A 23635-nucleotide genomic window follows, 5' to 3' on the forward strand; every position below is an offset into this window, starting at 1 on the left:
TACACACACACACACACACACACACGCACACACATGCACTATATACGTATATTACGTTGAAGTAGCCTAAAAAGCTGTCAACTTGCTACAGAGGTAAAACATAAAAACTAGATTAAAAGTACAGGTGATTTATATAATCACCCTTTGAATGCCACATGACACATGATCTCATTATTAACTTATTAATTAAGCACTGCCTTGTTACAGTATAATGGGGTTTCAACCAATGTTAGAAATTGTGACGATTTGATGAAATAAAAAAAAAGGAATAAGGATCTTGCTCAGGTGTGGTTACTATCTAAATATTTAATTTAAAAAAAGGCACAGTAACATTCTACACTACAGAAATAAAGAAGGAAAACAGATAAAGAATGTTTTCAGAAGAGTACTATGTGAAACGGCATACCTCCGTTTTGTTTGCTTCGACAAAGAAAAGGGATATACGTAGGAGCTATACAATAGGAATAGAATTCCTGCTTATTTTAGATGTTGCATTTTTAATGTCTATAGCCAGTGGAACTGCAGCTTTATTCATGCTAGCTGCAAGAATGATTACGCGTACTAGTCTTTTATTAGCCAACTTCTATTTGGGCTTTTCAATAATCGCTTATTAAAATACACTGAATAACTGTGATACAGTGTCAGGAGGTTATCTGAATAGAGAAAAAAAGGCCCTGATCTATTTTTTCCATGACCGCCAGCCTATTTTCCATGGCAGTGCAAATAAGTATTGGCTCTGCTTTCCAGATACAGACAAGAGGGATTAGCCTCAGGATGCCACAATAACAAAAGCCAAGTCTGTGATCCAGGGCCTGGCACCGCTGGGACAAGGGGGTGGGAGGAGAAAGCAGGTACTATGTCATACACAAAAAAACTTTTTTGGTCTTTCCCAAGGAACTAAAGAGGTCATTGTACTAACACTGAAATCATTTATCATGCTGGCACAAGATGTGTTAATGACAATTCAAACATTGTTATAAACTGTTACTTCCAGTAGCATACAAGTAGAAAATGTCACATCCATCTAGCACACAAAGAGTTAAACACATGATAAATGTGTTGGCAAAATTGAAATCAGGCTTATAAGGACCCTTATGAACTCTTTCAGTGCCAGAGACACGTGCAAAACCTTGCATGTGTATTTCATTTATAAAATACCCACACATTCCACAGTGGGCTATATCAATTCAAAGAAACTAGTCTGTGTCACACAAAGGGTTAATACACTGTGATACCAGTTTGCTTTTTTATAAACGGTTTTATTTGGGGGGGTTCCAAAATCAGGTTTGCAAGTCTTTGTAAATAGTGCAAAAGCTGTGGTGCTGAACAGCTACAATTTCTATAACTTGGAAAGTATCTTTTGAATTGTAAGCTCTTCAGGAGAGCTATGTTCTCCCATACCATCCAATGTAGACTGTTGCATGTATAAGCCCTCTTAGTCCATAGAGCCTTGTATCACAGCATTATGTTGATTAGAAACGACTGACCTCCCCAACTGGCAGGCAAAGGGTTAAGCAGACAAACTGAAATCCTTTTCAATACTGTAACTTAAACTTCCGCCATGTAAAAGGTATAATATACGCATACAGGCTTAAGTAAACGACAACTAGCTGTGGCTCCTTAAGGATTACTGTCTTTAACCCTTAAATTTACACACTACCTTTTCAGTAGCCTTATTCTCCATGTTCAACGGGGAGGAAAGAGTGAATGGTAGGTACCCAAATGCATAGGTATCAATCTGATCTAGCTTTCAATCTTTCTGGTGTGTCATGTGGTCTAAAGGTTTTAGTTTGTAATAATAATCAAAACAATAAATATTTAATTTGAAAATATTTAAGTTTATTGTATTGTGGAGTGCTGCAGATAATGTGTTGCAAATAGATAACCCTCTTCAGTTACAGGTGCCTGAAACTGGGGGTTCATAAACCGTTTAGCATCAGGAGACTTCAAAGGGTTAAGACAAGAATAACATTATCAACCCCCTGATGTGTCTGAAATATTTTACCCCGTTTTTTTTCAGGGGGGGCACAGAATAATTAACACATGCAGTGCTGGAAAGATGGATTTATTTACACAATGATTTCCAAATTAATGTCATAGAGCTCTACATAGAGATCCAGCCTCACCCCCTGCTGGACAGGGCTCCAGTGATCTGCTACACACCATTCTCAGCATTGTCATTATCTACACACCATAACACTGCCAGGCAGGTGTCATTTTACAATAGCAGGATTAAACAAGTCTACAAACCGGTGATCACAAAAAAAGCAATCCAAGTCAGATTAAAAATTGCTTTTTTATAACACATTAGCTTCTAATAAAGCAGCAGCGGCTTCAGATGTGTTATTGATGCACATACAATGATACAAATGTCATAGACACCAATAATAATTATACCATTTCTGAATATACATGGTTATGCTGGAAGGATTAACCCTTGACATGTAATAAGAGCTCTTTGGGTGTACTGACTGCAAATGACACACATATGGATAAAGCCTTCTGACTTTGCAGATGAAGTAGTCATTAACACTGACTGTCTCTAATACCCCCCATAAAAACACCAGACAGTGCAATTAAGTAACTACTACCCTCACTTATTGCTCTGTAGAGGGACCCCTAAACCACCATCACATAAGGTGTTTCTTTAGAGATCCTCACTACCATTATACAGTGCAGCATGCTGTAAGGTGACAAGGAAAAGACATGGAGGCTTGTGTAACCCATTCACTGCCAGGGTGAAAACCCCTCTGACTGCCAACAGGGTTAAAGCAGCATGTGTGCTATCCTCCTCTCAAAAGACCCAGATCATTAGGATATAAAGCAGACCTTTCCTGTACAGCTCTGTTTACACAGGGATATTAGAGCTTTCAACCCAGAGTTTATTGGCATCTTTTAATCCTATTAGTCCCTGTGCGGTCAGCATTAATCTAGGATAAATCAGACAGCACCCTACTAGCCCTGGACCTGCAGCAAGAGGATACAGAGCACTCTAAATAGACACGCAACTGTCTGACACTCCAGATCAGCTGTCCTTGATCTCTAACATTACCATCACACACTATATATATAATATATATATATTATATATATATATATATATATATATGATACCTAGATATCATGGATTACATTCTGCATATCACTTTAATTCAGTCTAAGAACTCGTTCTATGAAATAACTCACGAATTACAGTCACTACATTGTGATCAATACACACTTTGCTGTTTTTGCAACACAACAAAGACTCCCTTTAAACACTATTGTCACCCTCTCACTTTGAAACCATTTAAACACCGAGTACTTCGCTAATACCGAAGCAGGGGAAAAAAGCCTTTCTCTCCCCAGTTTTATCCAAGTAAAGACAATGATCATACGGTAAAGCTTGGCTCTGGCTGACATCAAAGCCATTCGAACCCTCGCACTAAGAGCAGTGACACCCTCCCTGGGACCAGAGGGTGATACAAGGCAGGTGGGGTGGGATGAGGGGGGTAAGTGTAAAACATGCCACTTTGTTAATGTGATTGTAAAACATGCCACTGGGGTACTTACTGGTATGTATGGCTCCATGCGTGGTGCTTGTATGCGCTGGGATACCAGCAGCATTTTGGACTGGAGCTCCACCAGATATTACATCCACTTTAGTGTATTCATAAAAGCCCACAATACAAAGTCAGACAAACAGATCGTGCAGGATCTAGGAGTATTCCTCCCTTTTACACTCCAGACACAGTCACCCCAATGAAGCAGTTGGCTAATGATTCACCCAGTGCCTGTCTCAGACTGCTCGCTTACATTTCCATCAGCCCACAGTTTCTCACTTAAAGGAGGAGTCTGTGGGCTTTAAATTACTGATAGGACACTTACAACTATGTGTCACCAAGGGAGGAGGAGACATTAAGGACTCACTCAGTCTTAAAGGGGAATCAAGTATTCACTTAGCACAAGGCATTCCTGACAATTAGCCACCCAGTGTGCCACGGAGGCTCCTTTTGATCGTTGGCTTCTGCTGCCTTGGTGTGATTGGAGTTGTAGTTCAAGCCTGTACCCTGGAGGAGGAGAACATACCCCTGCAGTTACATCAATTGTTATTAGAGAAGCAAGCATTAAATGTTTTAAATACAAATTAGCATAATAATGATTATTATGATTGTTTTTTTGTTGTCTATTAATTTTATGACGCATCTGTAACTGGTAGTCATTATTCTAGACAGTAATAAAAAATATTTTTACAGCGCTGGTAAATATTTAGAAAGAAAGACCCGAAGAAAAATATATATTTCTATTTCTAATATATAATACTATTTGGTTTTATTTATATTTTTTTCCCCACTGCGTTATACAGTATTTCAAATGACCAAAATGGGATGCAGGGGAAAGGCATGGCTCATATGGTAACACTGTGGCTTAAATAGTTAGCACTATATAAATAAAATATAATAATGATAATAAATAATATCATGCTGTGATATACACAGTATTGTACCTTTTAGGGCTACATACAGCTGCCAATTAGCCTGAGGTCCTACAAAAAAGGAAATCAGAGAAGAATAGGAGGACATATACAGGTAATTTTGTCAGAGTTCTGATGCTGGCCCTGCCACAGGCAGCCACTGCCAACTTCCATAAAGTAACATTCTAATGTAAATATTTGGAACAATTACAGATATGCAAACAAACATCATAACCCATAGGTAGTTTAATAAATTAATTTAATTATGCTATAAGATACACTAGTTCTCCTTTAAGCACCAAAACCGTACAATATATTATGAATTAGGAAGACAGCTCCTGAGAGCTTTAAAAGCACATGGAATATTCTTTAATGGATGCCCCCAATACTGGGTTGTCAGTCTTCTGGTTACCAACTCGTACATTGGAGTTTACACACCAAAAAGTGTGTCAAGTGTTTATTGTTCATTTCATAATGCTGCACATTAAAATCCCATAGCTGTGTGTTAAGAATTCACCGGATTAACCGGCATTAACTAATCACATTGATCCTACATCTTGGGGCACTGAACATTAGCATTGACAAGTTTGTCAATAACATAAATCAACACTTGTGTAATTTGTCTATGAAGAAGACAGAATAATACAGCCCTGTAATATATAGATAAATGATCATGTAATGCATCATTAATGTTGATTTATGCAATTAACAGGACTAACAAACCATAACTACTCAACACTTGGATCTCCTAATACTAATGTAAATTGGAATTATGGCCGACGTAGGTATTCAAGGTGGCAATACTTGGGATGTTAGGTTGCATAGGTCTCAAGTGTCCCTTTTTTAGGGGGTACAGTCCCTCTTTTCTAGGAGCACAGAATATTTGCTGGGTGGGAGCGTATAGTGCCCTTCAGACATACACATCTAATGTGTATAGAAGGAACAGAAAATGGGTATAGACATTACATTGTGCATCTAAAATGTACCATTCATGTTCTAAAAGCTTTACTCCTTTGCATAAACAGGTATAGACGGGTCACAAAGTCACCTAAAAAAGTCTCCATAAAGACCTTCCCCTTAGCTATACCCCGAAAAAAGTGTCCCATATATGTCTGGAGATATTAAATTGCATAATGCATGAATACTAAATGTTTTGGGTGGCCCAGTGTGCGCTGATTTTAAGCAGGAAAACATCATGTTAACAATTCGTTAACATTGTTGCAGTGGAGGTTTCTTTCCTGTAACCGAGCAAGTGGTGTGCTTTCCCCAGGCTGCAAAAGGTGTGAAGCTCGCTCTACTCAGCAGTAAATGACAGTCCGTTCGCGTGACCTGCTACCTTTTTCTGAAAAAAAAAAACCTCTTGGTCCAACCGTAAAAACTAGGGTTGGGGTGGGGAATGATTGTCATCTATTTTTATATAGATGCGTCATCCGGTAACTCAGTTTGAGTGGAGGACACAAGTTCTCAAACAGCAAATCCCCGTAACCTTCCGTAACAGGCACATAGAGAACAGAAGGGGTCATAGGACTGAGCCTTGGGGTACCCCGACTAAGAGGGGAGGGGAAGTGTTACTGCCGAAAGGTAGGGTAGTGGCCCTTGGATATAGCAGATAAAACTACATATCACTGTATGCCTTTATCACTGTGTGAGTGCACCTGGGTCTGAGACCATAATAGGTGACAGTTGCATTAGAAGCATAATTCCATAATTCCATACTCAGAATGTTTGATAAGTATGACTTACCACCTCAACATCACAACGTAATGTGTGTAGAAACAGCACAAAATATGTTAATAAATTATACTATAAATAAAATACATTATTATTAGAAATAGACACAAACTCACAAAAACTTGCCTTTGGCCACATTTCTAACGACATCCCCTAAAACAAAAAAGTTATGCTGAAGTTAATTGTGCTCTCTATAACCAAGAGCCACCTAGCAATAGCTCTATATTTTAATAGTTGAACTATCCCCTATGAGTTACCATTCTGAATTTTTAGCTCAATAGCTTAGAATTGACTTTTTGCTCTGAAGAATTCTCCACGTTCATATGGATATTTTGCCTGTTCCTTATTTGCTCTCTCAAGACATTTGGGACTTATTTCCCTTCCAGCAACACAGGAATGAATTTAGGATTTAGAAATCATTCAAACGTTAGATGAAGTTTAAGGGGTAAACCACGGATTCATATTAAAAATATTTTACTAATTAAACTGTGGCATCTTTTTTTTATTAAAACCACAGGAAAGAAAAATGCTTGCTTTCAATATTTTCTTTTTACAAGTTATGAACTCAGAACAGGAAAGAACATAAAATGTTTTTGTTTTTTTTGTATTCAGTGTCTACACATAACTCAATTAGCAAACATATCTGATCATCAGAGACCAGCGTGTGCTGATTCCACATGTAAACCAATGTGGGCCTGATAACATCAAAGAAAAACTTCTAATTGATGTTAGCGTAGGTCATTGCCACAGAGGAAGCTCCTTATTTTATATGTGGTATGGCTAGTATTGTGCTGACTTTTATAGTTGCTGATATAGTCTGCTTACCTTGTGTTAATATATATATACGATATATATATATATATATATATATATATATATATATATGGTATATATAGTTGCAGCTAATAATATGCTAGGCTCTCCTATTGCTCTATTGCTGATTAATTGCAATTAGTGCAGTCTCCAATGCTGGGCTATGGAGCCCTGCTTGCTGATCACGTTGTGATCAGAACAAACATATATGGAGAAGGGGAGGGTAAGAAATACAACCTAAAGCAGTGTAAGAACAACAAATTCTTAAACATAAGGGGAAAAATAAATATAAATGAAACAAAATAAATAAAAATAATAATATAAATAAACAAAATAAATAAATCCCCCTTAGCCCTTCCACTATAGTTTAAAAGAAACCCTAAAACTTAAACCCTTAAGTCAATGGTATAAAATTAAATGTAAAGTTTTGATAGTGATGTATTTAGGCCTAAAAGGACTAGGTCTACACCTAGGGCAGCAAGGTTTTGGGGCAGAGTGTCTTCATGGGTGATAAGCCCCCCAGTGTGCCATTACTCAGTGGGACAGTTACAAGGGTGATCTCCCCAACCGACCCATTTACGTTAGGACACAGCCTCCATAGGGCACTGATATCATGTCCTGATGCCGTGGTAAGGTGGTAGCTGGCTGTGGAGGGGTCAGGCTGAGGGCAGTTCCCAAGGCAAATACACCTCTGGGTTTTTGCCGTCTTCTGGATCTACAGGGGGTTTTAACTTAATATGCTTTGTTTCAACCTAAATGTTGCTGTGTTACTTAACTTAATGCATTTATGCATATTTAATACCTGTACCGTAAAAAAAATATATGTAAGGGGGGACCCAGCAATAAAGCTTTAACCTAACTATTTACATGATGGAAATATTTACACTATTGTTTTTTTATTTTTTTCCCCTTATGTTTATGCGCGCCATGGTGTATCGTATCGTTAGTGTTTTGAGATCATAAAATATTAGAATATTGATGTCTTATTACGTCTTTGGGTAGAAAAGAATATTACCCTCTATATGTCTGCTAACAGTGGGTGATCCAAATGACAAACTTATTTTTCCTGTTAATCAGCAATCAGTAAAGTAGTAAGAAACTTTGTAGACAGAACTGTTGCAACTTTCAGTGACCGTTAATTTTGTTCAGTTTACAAACGTTCCGTTGATAAGAGGCCATGAGCCACATCTATCTTTCAGCACTTTCTGCTGAAGATGTGATATACGCAGTGGTGTCACAGTCAAAACACTATCATGGCAGGAAAAAGATAAGAAAGTTAGACTGCAGAAAAACTGAATTATCATCAGAAGGATAAAGTTAGAAGGCATTTACTTTTTTACTTTTTTTTTCATTTGTCACTAAAGGTTGTTTTGTCATACGTCATCAAAATATTGTCATCAAACACAACTCCTTTAATGTGCCAGCTGTCACACTGGAAAAAGGACTTTTGGTACGTTTCTAGTGAGTAGAAATTACCTTTCAATGCTGTCATAGTGATAGCAAATCCATTACTTAATTGATCTGGTTTTTAAACCAGGTTCAACATGTATAGAAAAAAAACCACAAAATACAAAGGCTTCTCTAATATATGCACACGTGGCATTACCACATCAAAATATTAAGTAGCTACATATGGCCCCCTTTGGGCTAAGGGCCCCTTCAGAGAGATGGAAGTGGTGGAATTTATATCACTGTAAAAGATCAGCTTATGTTGCTTGTTTCTTGTGTAATTATCCTTTTCATCACTTGTATGTAAGATGCCCCCCTTAAATCTTTCAAGCCTCTACAAACCTCAATATACACTGGTCAGCCATAACATTATGACCACCTGCCTAATATTGTGTAGGTCCCCCTTTTGCTGCCAAAACAGCCCTGACCGACTGAGGCATGGACTCCATTAGACCTCTGAAGTTGTTCTGCGGTATTTGCACCAAGACATTAGCAGTAGGTCCTTTATGCCCTGTAAGTTGTGAGGTGCGGCCTCCATGGATGTATACTGGTGCCATGTGATGTAAAAGAAAATGTGGTTCATCAGACCAGGCCACCTTCTTCCATTGCTCCAGTTCTTATGCTCACGTGCCCCTTGCAGGCGCTTTCGGCAGTGTGCCCCACGTGCATCAATGAGCCTTGGCTGTCCATGACCCCATTGACGGTTCACCGCTTTTCCTACCTTGGACCACTTTTGATAGGTACTGACCACTGCAGACCAGGAATACCCCACAAGAGCTGCAGTTCTGGAGATGCTCTGACCCAGTCGTTTGGCATCACAATTTGGCTTTTGTCAGAGTAACTCAGATTCTTACGCTTGTCCATTTTTCATGCTTCTAACATCAACTTTGAGGACGAAATGTTCACTTGCTGTCTAATATATCCCACCCATTGACCGGTGCCAAGATAACAAGATTATCAGTGTTATTCACTTCACCTGTAAGTGGTCATGTTATAGCTGATCGGTGTATGTTCTGTTCTAAAGAGGAGGGGAAGAATAATGGGCATGCACTCCTATTATTACCTTTTTACACCTGGGCAAGATACTGCACAATTGTTTTTCCTTTTCTCTTGCTTTATCTATCATTCCAGATGGAAAGATATTGAGAAAGGCTTGAATATAAAAGAAACACTGTGTGCAATACTTACCATTGGTTGAGAAACTAAACGTACTATTAGTGGCTACACCACTATATCCCCCCCCCCCCCCCGGATTGGAAGTGTGTTTTGTTGATATCAGCATCTGGAGAATGCTGTTCTAAGGCAGCATCTGGGAAAGCACTACTATCATTATTATATATATATTCACTGGTATTAAGTTATTCACTGGAAGTCACGTTTATATTGTTTTTATCACCTTATGGTTTGAACTGGTACCCTTGACACTTAATTTTTATTATAGCTGTCTGTCAGCAAAATTTGTTGTGAACCCAACATCCTAGTCAGTGTCTACATATGGGTGAGTGGACATGTCATTAGGTGAGCACCATACCTCCATTTGTACCTGTGTGCATTCCTATCTAGGGCCACCTTAATGCCAGAACCAGAATACATGCACATGCAGGGATTTTAAACCAAAGAAAGAAAAATATAATATAACCAATGGATCTTGACTGCTGTCAAATTCTACATTTCTGTAGATGAGTAAAGGAAAATATGAAACGTCTTGTAGCTAAGTTCCCATATACAGCAAAAGTGAACTAATGTCATTGATATTTGTATTGGCTTCATTTGCGTTGATTGATGATTCAAAACAATTAGACATGCTAGTCCTTTTTTAATACTTTTTGAAAGTTGCCAAGGGAACAATCACAAACACTGTAAATGGAGACTTTGGATCTATTTTAATGATCTCATTTTGTCTTCAGTAATGTCAGATGTTTTTTTTTCTTCTTCCTTTCCTGTTTAATAAGTGTCCAACATTTTCATGTAAGGGCTGTGTGAAATTAAATAACGTAGGCTTTTGCTATGTTATGGGCGCAGTTTAATTTTAATGGTGTTTAAGTAATATAAGAAGCTAATATATAAAATGTATTGATAAAATGTACTTTTGCCTTGTACTTTTTCTCCAGGTTTTACTCAGAGTCTCCAGGTGAAGCCCTTCTTCCTTGGGTCTCCGAGTCACTTTACACTTCTTCCAGGGAGGAAATTGATGTGTGGTTATGCCCACCAAATGCCCATGTCCCACCTACTCTCCACACATTCAACCCTTGATCTCTGCCCAGTTCCCTCCTACTAAAGATTCTCTAGGACTAGCCCTTCCCCTACAGGAAACCCCTCCTCCATGTTACGGAATCAGGCACCGCAGGTGATGGACCCACAATGCAGAAATGGCGAGCAAATCCAATAAACAAGCCGGGATCGAGGCAGGCAGCACAGGAGCGAAGTCAAACAACAATAGCCAAGGTCGGGACGGGCAGCGCAGGATCGTAGTCAAAGAACAATAGCCAAGGTCGGGACGGGCAGCGCAGGATCGTAGTCAAGGAACAATAGCCAAGGTCTGGTACACAAGAATAGCAATCAAAAGGCACAAGCGAAACAAACACCCCGAGAACAATGATTTGGACTCGTTGAACGGGCAAGGAAACACAGGACCAGGAAGTTTAAATAGGACCAATGGCGGGAAAGCAGGTACGATGACGTCATCGCGACCGGCGCAAGAGAAGCGTCGTCGCGATGACAACGAACCAAAACAAACCCTACTGCCTGTGGTACCTCCGCGAAAGACGCGGAAGCGCCACACAGGCAGGGGAGGAAGAGACAGCAACCGTGGACAGGCAGCGGCGATCGAACACTCGATCGCCGCCGACATGTCCGCGGCGGCTAACCACAATCTCCTCTCTGCCTGTGCTGCCGCCGCGAGCGACGCGGCGGCGCCGCACAGGCAGAAGAGGTACTGGTCGGGCGCCGCGAGCATGTAGCGGCGGATCGTCTCTTCGATCGCCGCTGACATGTAGCGGCAGCCCGATCAGGACTGACAGTGGCAGGAAGGCGTGCCTGCCCGATACACACGCCCCCTCGTGTGCGCGCCGCACGCACGGCAACACACGAGGAGGACGGGCGCGAAGGACGCCGAGGGACCCCAGCCGGCCGGGTAGGTACGACACAACCCCCCCTCCCAGGAGCGCGCTCCGGGCGCGAAGGACCGGGACGGAGAGGGAAGCGGGCATGGAATCGGGAGACACAGAGAGGCGCGTGCACAGCACGGGCAGGTATCCAGGACCGCTCCTCCGGACCGAACCCTCGCCAGTCGATCAGATACTGCAGGGAGCCGCGGTGCCAACGGGAGTCGAGCACGCGGCGGAAGACGTGCTCCTCGTGGCCGCGGACAAGGACAGGGGCAGGAGGACGAAGGGCCACAGAATAGCGGTTACGCACACAGGGTTTGAGGAGAGACACGTGGAACGTGTTGGGGATACGCATGGAAGGAGGAAGAGCAAGGGACACGGCGACCTCGTTGATACGCCGGACGACGCGGAAGGGACCGAGAAACCGGGGACCTAGGGTCCTACAGGGTTGACGGAGTGCAACATTCCGCGCGGATAGCCATACGTAGTCGCCGACCCTGTAGTGGGGAGGCGAAGCACGATGTTTGTCAGCAGCCGTCTTGCTGCGGGCTTGGGCCTTGACCAGCTGGTCATGGAGAGCCTTCCAATGGGCACGCATGTCAGCGACCCGTTCCTCGACGGCAGGGATAGAGGCACCGCGAGAGGTGGCAGGAGGCGGCAGGACAACGGGATGGTATCCCAACGCGGCAAAAAACGGCGAACAACGCAAGGATTCATGGACAGCGTTGTTGTAGGATAATTCGGCCAAGGGTAACAGGGAAGACCAGTTGTCGTGGCGTTCATTGACGTGGAGGCGTAGGTATTGTTTCAAGGTCTGGTTGGTGCGTTCAGTCTGGCCGTTAGATTGCGGGTGATAAGCCGAGGACAGATGCGTCCGGATCCCTAACTTGCAGCAAAGGGCTCTCCAGTATTTGGATATAAACTGGGGACCCCTATCTGATACTACGTGGAGAGGCAGACCATGCAGGCGCACCACGTCTCTGATGAACACATCCGCCAACTGGGATGCCGTGGGTAGCTTGCGTAGGGCAATGAAGTGGGCCTGCTTCGTGAACCTGTCAACCACAACGAGGATGGTAGTGAACCCTTGAGAGACAGGAAGGTCGACAATGAAGTCCATAGCGATGTGAGTCCATGGGATTCTTGGGACTGGAAGAGGCAATAGGAAACCAGAAGGCCGAGTATGTATGGATTTGTGACGGGAACATTGAGGACAGGTGGCAATAAAGGCGCTGACGTCACGCGTTAAGGACGGCCACCAGAAGGTTTTCCGGATGTGGTACTCGGTCTTGCGGGCTCCAGGATGACCGGCTAGTGGTGGGTTATGACCCCAGTGGAGAACAGCAGCACGAAACTGTTGGGAGACATAGAGCCTTCCCGAAGGAGGTCGTTGGGACGCTGTGATGTGCGTCTGTTGCATACGAATCCGGTGCATCACGGAAGACGATAAGGAAGAGATGATGCGTGCCTGAGGAATGATGGGTTCCTCTTGGGCGACGTCCCGATGGCTGTCGAATTGACGGGAGAGAGCATCTGCTTTGATGTTTTTACTTCCGGGCTGATATGTCATGACGTAATTAAATCGGGTGAAGAACAAGGCCCATCTGGCCTGTCGAGGGTTCAGGCGTCGAGCGGATTCTACATATTGTAGATTCTTGTGGTCTGTCATGACCACAACAGGCAGTTTGGTTCCTTCGAGTAGGTGACGCCATTCCTCGAAGGCCAGTTTGACCGCGAGAAGTTCTCTGTTTCCTACGTCGTAGTTACGTTCGGCGGACGAGAAACCCTTGGAAAAGAACGCACAGGGGTGGTACTTGGAGGTTGTCGGATTCCGCTGAGAAAGCACAGCCCCCGCACCTGTCTCTGATGCGTCTACTTCAAGCAGGTATTGCAAAGCAGGATCTGGACGTTGCAGAACGGGAGCTGAACAGAAGGCATGTTTGAGGCGTTCGAAGGCTTTCACAGCTTCCACAGACCAGTACTTGGGATCAGCCCCTTTTTTAGTAAAGGCGATGATAGGCGCTGCGATGGAGGCATAATTGCGTATGAAGCGCCGATAATAATTGGCGAATCCCAAAAAGCGTTGTACTGCCTTTACGGTATGGGGGATTGGCCAATCGAGGATGGCCTTCAACTTGCTAGGGTCCATTTCGAGACCGTTAGCGGAGATGATGTACCCGAGGAACGGGAGGCTGTTTTTTTCGAAGTCGCACTTTTCGGCTTTGGCATAGAGACCGTTCTCACGCAGTCTCTGCAGCACTGACCGTAGATGCAGTCGATGTGTTATGATGTCCGGTGAATAGACAAGGATGTCATCGAGGTAGACGACCACGTGTGACAGCAACATGTCTCGGAACACGTCATTGATGAAGGCTTGAAACACGGCAGGAGCGTTACATAGTCCGAAGGGCATCACCCGGTACTCATAATGACCGAATCTCGTATTGAAGGCGGTCTTCCATTCATCGTTTTCCTTAATGCGTACTAGGTTGTAAGCCCCTCTTAGGTCGAGCTTGGTGAAAACCGTAGCCCCCTTCAACCTGTCATAGATCTCCGTGATCAACGGAAGAGGATACCGGTTCTTTACGGTGATACGATTTAGTCCCCTATAATCTATGCATGGCCGAAGGGAGCCCTCCTTTTTGGAGACAAAAAAGAATCCAGCCCCTGCTGGTGAGGAGGAGGGTCGGATGAAGCCCTTCTCCAGGCTCTCTTTGATGTATAATTCCAGAGCTTCATTTTCTGGCTCAGATAGGGGATATGTACGTCCCCGAGGAGGCGTGGTACCTGGTAACAAGTCTATGGCACAGTCATAGGATCTGTGAGGAGGTAGGCGTTCTGCCTGTCGTTTGGAGAACACGTCCAGGAAGGCCCAATACTGTTGCGGCACTAGCAGCTTGGGGTCTGTAGGCTTGAGTTCCAAAACGAGATTCACCCTTGTGCAAGGTAAGGAACAAAGGCGGTGACAAGAAGGACTCCATGCAAGTATCTCGCCTTTGTCCCAATCGATGCGTGGATTGTGAAGCCTTAGCCAGGTGAACCCCAGTATCAAGGGGGCATGAGGTGATTGTATTAGTTCGAAAGTGATTGTTTCTCTGTGGGTTGCCCCAATGAACATAGAGAGCGGACAGGTCTCTCGGGTGACCACTCCCCGACCTAAGAGGCTACCGTCAACAGCGGTCACCACAGAAGGAGTCTCTTTGGGACGTAGTGGTAGCCCATGTTGTACGGCCCATTGTTCGTCCAAAAACACTCCAGCCGCCCCGGAGTCTATGAAAGCTTGGGTGACCACAGAGTGGTCTAGCCACCTAAGCGAGACGGAGATCAACATGCGATGGGGAGGAGATGTGTTCTTACTGCTTAGGGGTTCTCCTCCTTTGGTCCCTAAGCTTTTTCGTTTCCCGGACGTAACGGACATGTACGTAGGAGGTGATCCGCTTGTCCGCAGTAGAAACAGAGACCGTGAGTCCTCCTTCGCGTTTTCTCTGCTTCCGTGAGGTGCCGTATAGTGCCAATCTCCATGGGTTCCTCGGGAGGTTGGCTGGGTGCAGTAGGTGGTGTGTGAGAACCGCTATGGGAGGGAAGCGGCCGATGTCGCCTGCCTTTGTCTTTCTCTGCGTTTCTCTCCTGAATGCGCTTGTCCACACGCAAACAGAGGGTAATAAAGTCCTCTAGATCAGATGGGGGATCGTGGAACAACAGCACGTCCTTGATCTTCTCATTGAGACCCTTCCGATACGCTGCTCGGAGGGAACCCTGATCCCACTGGAGTTCACATGCCAGAGTACGGAATTCCACAGTATATTGGGCTAGAGTCTTATGTCCTTGCTGTAGCTCCAACAAGGAGTTTTCGGCTGTTTCTTTGCGGCCTGGCACATCAAAGACCGATCGTAAGGCCTCCATGAAAGCAGGACAGTCGTCCATCAGGTCGGATCCCTGCTCGATAAGGGGAGAGGCCCACAGCAGTGCCTCACCCTTCAACAATGAAATGATGAAGGACACCCGTTTGGAGGAGGTGCGAAACGCCCGTGGATGGTTGCGGAAATGTAGCAAACATTGATTCAGGAATCCCCTGCATTCTTTGGGATCCCCAGCATACTTGTCCGGAAGAGGCAAGCGAGCGGCAGCGCCTCCGTCCTCAGGGCTGGGATCCCTGGGTACGAAAGGCGGTCTAGCAGAGGGAGCGACAGCCAGAGACCGTAGAAAGTCAGTCATAGTGTCCATTTTGCTGGATAAGGACTGCAGTTGCGTGGAGTGAGACGTAAGCAGCTGCTCCTGCAGGTCCTGGCGGGAGAGGACGTTAGCCATATCCGCGGGGTCCATGGTATGGCCCGTTCAATGTGTTACGGAATCAGGCACCGCAGGTGATGGACCCACAATGCAGAAATGGCGAGCAAATCCAATAAACAAGCCGGGATCGAGGCAGGCAGCACAGGAGCGAAGTCAAACAACAATAGCCAAGGTCGGGACGGGCAGCGCAGGATCGTAGTCAAAGAACAATAGCCAAGGTCGCGACGGGCAGCGCAGGATCGTAGTCAAGGAACAATAGCCAAGGTCTGGTACACAAGAATAGCAATCAAAAGGCACAAGCGAAACAAACACCCCGAGAACAATGATTTGGACTCGTTGAACGGGCAAGGAAACACAGGACCAGGAAGTTTAAATAGGACCAATGGCGGGAAAGCAGGTACGATGACGTCATCGCGACCGGCGCAAGAGAAGCGTCGTCGCGATGACAACGAACCAAAACAAACCCTACTGCCTGTGGTACCTCCGCGAAAGACGCGGAAGCGCCACACAGGCAGGGGAGGAAGAGACAGCAACCGTGGACAGGCAGCGGCGATCGAACACTCGATCGCCGCCGACATGTCCGCGGCGGCTAACCACAATCTCCTCTCTGCCTGTGCTGCCGCCGCGAGCGACGCGGCGGCGCCGCACAGGCAGAAGAGGTACTGGTCGGGCGCCGCGAGCATGTAGCGGCGGATCGTCTCTTCGATCGCCGCTGACATGTAGCGGCAGCCCGATCAGGACTGACAGTGGCAGGAAGGCGTGCCTGCCCGATACACACGCCCCCTCGTGTGCGCGCCGCACGCACGGCAACACACGAGGAGGACGGGCGCGAAGGACGCCGAGGGACCCCAGCCGGCCGGGTAGGTACGACACTCCAGAGGGTTGAGACGTCCGGGTAGCTTGGCCTGGGAGTATGGTTATAAAAATGTTGCCCCGCATGCCACTGGACACCGCTGATAAAATAATAATCATCATAATAATTAAAATATTGGTCTGGTACACAAGAATAGCAATCAAAAGGCACAAGCGAAACAAACACCCCGAGAACAATGATTTGGACTCGTTGAACGGGCAAGGAAACACAGGACCAGGAAGTTTAAATAGGACCAATGGCGGGAAAGCAGGTACGATGACGTCATCGCGACCGGCGCAAGAGAAGCGTCGTCGCGATGACAACGAACCAAAACAAACCCTACTGCCTGTGGTACCTCCGCGAAAGACGCGGAAGCGCCACACAGGCAGGGGAGGAAGAGACAGCAACCGTGGACAGGCAGCGGCGATCGAACACTCGATCGCCGCCGACATGTCCGCGGCGGCTAACCACAATCTCCTCTCTGCCTGTGCTGCCGCCGCGAGCGACGCGGCGGCGCCGCACAGGCAGAAGAGGTACTGGTCGGGCGCCGCGAGCATGTAGCGGCGGATCGTCTCTTCGATCGCCGCTGACATGTAGCGGCAGCCCGATCAGGACTGACAGTGGCAGGAAGGCGTGCCTGCCCGATACACACGCCCCCTCGTGTGCGCGCCGCACGCACGGCAACACACGAGGAGGACGGGCGCGAAGGACGCCGAGGGACCCCAGCCGGCCGGGTAGGTACGACACTCCAGAGGGTTGAGACGTCCGGGTAGCTTGGCCTGGGAGTATGGTTATAAAAATGTTGCCCCGCATGCCACTGGACACCGCTGATAAAATAATAATCATCATAATAATTAAAATAGAGAGAGAGTTCTCCTCTTGAGTTGAGTCTTTTGGGTTCAAGTGGCCGTGGGACAAACTCCAAGGGAGCACACGTAGGATAGCCAGAAACAAGTCGTTGTCAGGAAGCCGAAGCTCAGGTAGTCGTATAACAGCGCCGAAGCCAGAGAACAGAGTAGTCAAGTTCAAGTTTGGTGAGACACAGAATCAATACTATAGGAACGCAAAGGGACAAGACAATAGGAGAAATTCGTATTTGGCTCAGAAATTCAAATTTAGTTAGAGGTTGCTTGAGTGGCTGCAGTATCCCCCTCGGGCTTCGAGGGACAGCGGTCGGTGGATGGGCCTGAAAGCTGGAGGATGGGATCCCATGGCACTGGGAAGCCTACCCGGCGGTAGACACATGTAGGTGACACATTTAAATGAAAATACAATGACTACAAAACAAAACAGACAGAAGCTAAAGACAGTTTGTCTAATATTAAGTGAGGAGAAATGCTGTATACATAATAGATTCACATTTATTAATTTCAGTATGTCTGGACATACCAGATTTCTATGAACCAAAACTTGTCCAAATGTTTAGAGCAGGAAAAATGAAACAAGCTCGATATATCTTTTGGCTCTTAATTTGATAAACTAATCTTCCACCACTGCTGTACAAGCATTATAATCTTTTAAATAATTCAATTGTTCATTTGTTATGCCTGATATTAATCAAGTGTGCTGTGTTTTACTACCAGACTTCTTTCTGCAAGGCAATTTTGTGGGGCACACTGGTACTGTTTGCGAATTTTGTGATACCAAAAGCAGATGGTACTCAGGTCATTCCACAGAAGGGGGAATATTCAATGTCTGTTATAAATTAAGAGGTTTTAATACTAAAGGAACAGACGACTGTAATTATGTTCATGGTGTCAAAATTCCAGAAAACATAATTTGATGATCGATATCCCAGCAATGATTTCTCAATCCAATTGATAATATTAACTCTGTATTGTAAAATCTTTAAAGGTTCACATGACATGGTGGAACATGGCTCTTTCAGAAGGCCCATTGTACTAGATAAATGGCCCATGTATCATGTGATTATGGAGTTTCCATGGTGAGGATACCCAGTTCCACTGAATAGAGAGGAATGTGCCGACCCACGTTACATTATTACTGGTTGCCTTCAAAGTTCTCATTGTATTCTATCTATATCTTCAAGCATCTCAAGGGTGTTCAAATTTAAGATGTAAGAAAAGAGGCTAGTTAGCATTTTTTGGATCCAATCTTTTCTTATTGTCTTTTCTAAAAAAATAGTAGAGGTTATTGTGTTGTTGTAGGCTCACTTCATGCCACACAACTGCTAATTCATCCACCTCGAGACTCGCAATACCATGTAAGAGTCATACATTTTGTTATTCCATCTCCTTCATTAAATGCTTAATCATATATGCCCTATTCTCATGGTTGTCCTCCATATAAGACAGCTTCATTATTACATTTTTAATGTTTACTCTATAAAGTAAATTATAGGGATCAGAAAGAGGTCTTACCTTAGCATAGTGAATCGGACATCTCAATGAAGAATTGTTCTTTTGATGCAAAGACATTGGATTTCCATGTACAGGTAAATTAACATACTTAAATGCCCTTTGAGGTTGACTAATATCACCTATGGTGCTAACAGAGCATGCAGTTACATAGGTTGTCTTAGACTTTGCAATTTGACTATACCCTCAACATTTCTGGAGGGTCAGGGTGCAGGTTTTTAGGGGCATCACTACTAGGTCCATGTTAGCCAGCACATCCACAGCAAGTTGATCAATCACTATGTCCTTCATAAAGGTACTGTTTCATCTGCCCTGCTCTATTTAACATTTCTGTTACTCAACACTTACTTTAGAAACACCTAATACTGATTAATTTATTTTTTTTTCCCCAAAATGGTTGAACAAAATTTTCCTGAAAATAATAATTTGAGTTGCGTAAAATTTTATATCATTCAGAATTTATGCCAGGGACTCTTAAATGACATGTGATACAAAAGCAGGCACTAAGAGGTTGTTGCTGCAGAAACTGAGAAGGCGCCTTAAAAATTTGTGTGTTTTTAAGGGTTTAAATAATCACAGGAAAGGATAAAACAACAGACTGGTTAAACTATTTGCTTTGTGTGCTAGACAGTACAATTAATGTTTTGTCTAAGTGGAACGGCCCTTTATGTTATGACCAGAATACATATTTCATACACCAAACACCATGACACTGCAGAAGAAAGCTAGGATAGCAGAGTTCAGCTTTAAAAATAGTTATCATAGGACACTTGGGAGCTATTCGACGAGTCAAGCTAAAACCCAAGTACCGTATAGGCATATAATGAGCGAGAAAAAGCGAAAAAGAGCATGCGTTTTCTTGCATAAACCCTAAATTATTATATTTATTGATTTATTTGCACCATCGTATTCCGCAGCACTCAATAATTATTATACAATAATTCATAGGGTTTAATACGTATTAGCTGTATGAGATAAAATTGACTTTGCATTATGTTGTTTAAACCAGCCACCGCCATTCTTCAGGCAAAAGAGAGTTTGCAGAAATGAGTTTTCAAGAATGTCTCAATGGGATGTGGTGGGGGAGGGATGGTTGTTTGCTTATCTAAGAAGGAGCCAAGTGCAGGAGGTACGGTGAGATAATGAATAGGGAGCTAAGGGTACAACAGACAGTATTGCCACATCTTACATTATTCTATTCTACATCTACCCGACCAGTATTAGGCCAAGGGCTAGTAACAGGGGCTTCCTCTACAATTTGGTTTTTTAACCCCTTAAGGACAATGGGCGGTCCCTAAACCCATGGAAAACAATACATTTTGAGCCCGTACATGTAAGGGCTTTGTCATTAAGGGGTTAATTTTGTACCAACACAGATAAGAAATTTGAAGTTTTGTATGAAATGCAAACAGTAACTAATTTTGATTTTAGGTCTGAGGGAAGTGAGTCAGTAAAGCTCATTATTGGTGACCTTGTGAAATACATTTGCTCCCTCTGTTCTCAGCAGCGAGGTAACATGATGACTATGCACAGTAAAATAATTATGTAATTCTGGATCAAGGAGTTGATATAAATGAGTTTTGTCTGGCATACCTGTGCCTCTCCTATGAACTGAAAATATTCTATCTATATTGAGATTGTATTCATGAGGATTGGAAAATCCATTGTAATGATATTTTAGCAAAATGTTGGGTTCTATGCTTTTAAGCTCAAGATTTGCTAAACTCACTCCTAGACTGCAGCTCTTCATGACTCTTAACTTGCAATTTAACACGGTAGGATGTTCAAATCCTGTTGAGTTAAGTCCGTGGAAGGGCTCAGAGACTGAACTCTGTAGGGCTGAAACTTGGAGCTATCAGGGTTTTTGCCAAGTCTTTATCCCAGGGCAAAAGATTAAAATGCCTAGGGCCCAGGCGTATCTTAGAGATAAATGAATAGCTGCCAGGGTCTAGAGGTTAAGAGATGCAAAGCACCTTTATCACACTACACCACGAGGGATCCTAGATCTAGTACAAGTTGGCTAGGGAGGCCCACTAGTGCCCTACTACTGTATACATAAAGACAACTCTAAAAGAATTGAGGCTTTACACCCCCACTAAAGGGGACCCTGCTTAGTATGGCAATTCCAGGTCTACGCGCCTGTTTGGAAAACAGAAGTTATGGCCAGTGACGGACATACAACAAGGGTCATGCTGGGGGGATAAAATGGAAAGGTTTTTTCAGCTTCATGTACCTAATTTCCAAGACCAACAAGTTATCTGATGTTTTTCTACTTATAGTTAAGTTATTATAGTCTAAGTGACCATTCATTTTAACTGTACGTTTGTGCCATGTCATTATCTATTATTGGGCATGGCCACATAAAGTGCCAGTGACACTTATTGCCTATCTACCTTCTTTTTACAGGTTTAATACACCCCTCCAAAGGACACTAAATTAATGCAGCACCCTCACTGCGGAGGAGACGTGTCAAAATAAATGTTTGCAAATAAAGTCTTAAATAAGTGTCTTCATTTATTGACACCGAGGGAATAAGCAGATATGTGAACCATACTGCAATACACCCCATAATGTGTAATTAGCATAATTCTGCACTGTACTAATGGATGCCATTTTCTTTTCACAGTGTTTAACTTACTAGGTCGTTTCAGTGTTCGCTGGAGGAAATGTATGAAATTGGCATTGTATTGATTTTCATTTCTTTAGAATCACGAAACAGAGACGATGGAGTTTGAAAAAGGCATTTTAAGTGTATACTTAATTAAAGGGCTTTCCAACAACATGCACTGATTTGTTCATCTGAAATAAAGAGCCCAACATCTCCCCTTTTACTACAATAATGCCTATCAACCCCTTGTGTTCCACAAAAGGTAGGGGACTCGTTTCCTTGAAATGCATTGTTCATGGCCCCCAAAGGGTTTGTTTTAACAGAGCCAAATTCATGTGAATAAGATCCACAGACTTTCCAAATACTGTAAATGTAACTGTTGTTTCAAATGTAGCTTTATGACTTATATGAGGTGCTTTTTTTTTGTTAATTGTTATATACCAATTGAAGAATGTAGTGACTGGGCTAGTGAAAACAGAACGGTATATAAATATGGGTATATGTGTGAGTTCACTACCAGGTTCCACTAAAGTAAAAAAGAAGGTTCACAGCAGAAGAGCTTGGGTGTTATAGAGATCCCAATTTAGTAGAATAAATTAGACTTCCTTAATATTTTATTTTTAAGATGATGGGCTGAACCCAATTTCAGTATCTCAAATGACAGAGAGACGTGCTAAAATCCTGCTCTTTTTGAAACCCGTTGTACTCTTCTGATACATGGCATTAAATGAAAACAATGAAACACAAAGCAGTTAAACATGCTATGTTGTCAATGTCATACTTCTGTATGCATTTGCTTGTTGACATAATCCTTGTTTCCATATCCTCCACCAGTCTGGAGCCCTAAACAGCCACCTATATCCCTATACGGTAGGGCTGTCCTTTCATGGTGGTTTAATGCATACTAATACGTTGTGTAGGGACAGCTCAGTCCTATATAATGAACATTGAAGTTGGTGAGATGGTATGTTTCATCACATTTGCAAATGTCAAGATAATTATATGAACCAGATTAACTCTCTTTTGTGTGTGTATGTATCCGTGTCTCTAACCTAATCTCTGTATGAACACATACATGTACCTTTTGATTGATTTGTCATTGCAAATAAAAAGAACCAAATGGGTAACCCCATCTTCCTAGTTGTACCTCATGCAAACAACCCTACCTTATCAAGTCTGGGAAAGATAAAGACTATAGTTATAATTTACTGAAATAATCTAAACATAGAAGCTCAATAAATGTCAGCAGATAATGACCACTTGGTTCACCCAGTCTGCCCATTTCCTAATCTGCTCTAAAGCTTCTTTAATCTGTGACATTTATTCATTGTCAGGACCTCTGTGTCTATACTGAGAAAAGCTTTACCATTCTAAAATCAGGATTGACTTTATAGAGAAAGCACACTTAAATGCATTCTCTGACCTAAACCACAGTGGGAATGATACCCAACAACCAATTGCACATATTGACAGAAGATTTATGAAGGAATGCATAAATTAGGAAAGAGAAAAAAATTACATGGAGTAACAAATTCATTATTCCTCGGTACAGTAGTTAATTTACATATAGTACAGCGAGGTGATGTGACAAAGGGGAGCCAGGCTTTTGATCTATGTATTTGTTTTGTAAATCTGTTTGCAAAGCAAGAAGATCATTTAGTACTTATGCATTTGGCCATTTTCTTGAGTGGGAAATCTAGTTCTATTCTCTACTGGAGGGCCGTTGGAGAGGGTTTTTTGAACACTTGAAAAGCCTCCTTGTTAATCTTCAACTGTCTCATGAGATGCAATCATAATATTATCTGGTGCTGAAAGCCATGACTGACATAGCCCCCACAGTTCTAACATAATATTAAAATCCAACCCCCCTAGTAAGCAATAAACCTCTTACCTCACCCAATAAGTAACATGGACACAACGATAGTTAACAACATGTGAGCCAATGGCTTGTGC

This window comes from Sceloporus occidentalis, unplaced genomic scaffold (genome assembly GCF_023333645.1).
Source record: "Sceloporus occidentalis isolate IW3139 unplaced genomic scaffold, rSceOcc1.0.p SCAF_34, whole genome shotgun sequence".
Lineage (NCBI taxonomy): Eukaryota > Metazoa > Chordata > Lepidosauria > Squamata > Phrynosomatidae > Sceloporus > Sceloporus occidentalis.